This window comes from Silurus meridionalis, chromosome 18, assembly GCF_014805685.1.
Source record: "Silurus meridionalis isolate SWU-2019-XX chromosome 18, ASM1480568v1, whole genome shotgun sequence".
Lineage (NCBI taxonomy): Eukaryota > Metazoa > Chordata > Actinopteri > Siluriformes > Siluridae > Silurus > Silurus meridionalis.
The window spans coordinates 26,779,905-26,782,404 of record NC_060901.1 but is presented as its reverse complement, the minus strand read 5'-3'; the positions used below and the strand labels follow the sequence as shown (position 1 = coordinate 26,782,404).

Genomic DNA, 2,500 nt, shown 5'->3' with positions numbered 1-2,500 from the left:
GACGTCACTCCAAACTTTGAGTTGTAAAGATGTTTGTTGGGTTATGATGATAATGATGAAGAGAATATCTATCTATCTATCTATCTATCTATCTATCTATCTATCTATCTATCTATCTATCTATCTATCTATCTATCTATCTATCTATCTATCTATCTATCTATCTATCTATCTATTTATTTATCTAGTTTTCTGGCAACTTTGCCCTTATCTGGAACGGGTAACACACACACACACACACACACACACACACACCGTTTGTGTATGTATAATAATAATCAATATGTACAAAAGTATTTGGACACCCCACTTCTCCAGCCACCACGATACCCCCTGTGCACAAAACCAGCTCCATGAAGATCTGCATGGCTTGGAAGATCTCTAGAGCTCAAACCCTGTTCAAAAAACCTTCTCACCTTCTCACCTCAGTACCTGATCCTCCGTACTAACAGCCTCGGAGCTGAATAAGCTTCACGACATCTCCACAACTTCTGGTAGAACATCTTCTTAGAAGAGTGGAGCTTATTAGGAGATCAAACGGGGACTAGATGTGGAACAGGAAGTTCAAAAAAAGCACAGGGTCTTACGTTGAGGTGTCCACAAACTTTTGGCCATACAGTGTAGTGTGGAATTTTATCTGATATTTTATCATTTTTTATAATTGAAAAAAATTAAAGAAATGATTCTTATCAAATATTTTTGATTAGAAAATAATCTAAACGTGAATAAATATAACGTGGCTTTATTTTATATACGAATATATTATAACAATAATATAACATTATTTTTATTTTGTGTAGAATTTCTGTTTATTTGGTAAGTAGAATAAATAAATAAATAAATAAATAAATAAATAAATAAATAAATAAATAAATAAATAAAATGTTCTAAAGAGAACCTTTTCTGGGTTTCTCCAGAAAGATAACACAATGTGTGTGTGTGTGTGTGTGTGTGTGTGTGTGTGTGTGTGTGTGTGTGTGTGTGTGTTGGAACATAATAATAACCTGATTTGACCAGAGGGTTTCAAATTACTGCAGGCATCCAAAAGGCAACAAACACAAACAAGTGACCACACACACACACACACACACACACACACACACACACACACACACTCACTCAATGACATCATCATCAATCACTCACTTAAAGTAACTAGATTTCATTTAGAATCAGATTCATACAACATAAAAACATTTATTAAAATATATTTTAGACAAAAGAATTTAAATCAAATCAAGAATTTTAAAGAATTTCAAACGAATTGAAACGAATACAAGCAACTTTGAAATGTTGTAAAACAAAAGGAAAATATATTCGAAAGGAAGTGGCTTCAAATAAAAAAGCTTTAAAAAGTCCTTTGAATTTAAACTCGAGCAAAATGTAGCAATTTTTGTTAAAAAAATTAAATCGAATTTAATAAAAAATAAAAAAACACTTTAAACAAAAGCAACATCATAAAAATCCGATATTAATTTCAAAGAATTCATTTTTATTGCTTAAGAAAAAGAAGAGGGATTTGATGTATGTGTTTGGTCAGTGTGTGTGTGTGTGTGTGTGTGTGTGTGTGTGTGTGTGTGTGTGTGTGTAGAGGAGTAAAATTAGAGACTCCTAAAAGCAGTGACAGGATGGAGAGATTGATTAGCGAGTCACTCAGAGGGCGTTAGCGAACACACCAAGGTTACAGCACTGTGTGTGTGTGTGTGTGTGTGTGTGTGTGTGTGTGTGTGTGTGTGTGTGTGTGTGTGTTTATAATGACACTGGTACATGTGTATTTGTATATAAATGACTCTTAGGCAGACTCTGTACATAAGGGAAGTAAAGGGGCGGAGTTTCTTAGGTTATTTTTTCATTCATTTTATCCATCAGGTTAACAGTGAATGGTTGTAGGTTCTCGCAGAGCTGTACGTTTCTCATGTCATTTCTCAGCTCATTTCTCGCTTGTCACTCAGATCGTTTCTCAACTTGTTCCTCAGATCGTCTCTTAACTCGTTTCTCAGCTTATTACTCAACTTGTTGCTCGGATTTGAGGAGACTTCAGACTTCCAAACACACTTCCAGACTTGAAAAACACACTTCCAGACTTCCACACACACTTCCAGACTTCCACACACATTTCCAGACTTCCAAACACACTTCCAGACTTCTATACACACTTCCAGACTTCCACACACTTCCAGACTTCACACACTTCCAGACTTCACACACTTCCAGACTTCTATACACACTTCCAGGCTTACACACACACTTCCAGACTTCCAAACACAATTCCAGACTTCCAAACACACTTCCAGACTTCCACACACACTTCCAGACTTCCACACACACACACACACACACACTTCCAGACTTCCATACACACTTCCAGATTTGAAAACATAGTTCCAGACTTCCAAACACACTTCCAGACTTCCAAACACACTTCCAGACTTCCACACACACTTCCAGACGTTCACACACACTTCCAGATTTGAAAACACACTTCCAGACTTCCAAACAC

The 2,500-nt window shown here is 36.2% G+C and overlaps 1 protein-coding gene across 1 annotated transcript in view; it reads left to right on the top strand.

Annotated features, from left to right (window-relative positions):
* The window catches only part of lama2 (laminin, alpha 2), a 95,423-nt gene that overhangs the window by 4,715 nt on the left and 88,208 nt on the right, over window positions 1-2,500 (top strand).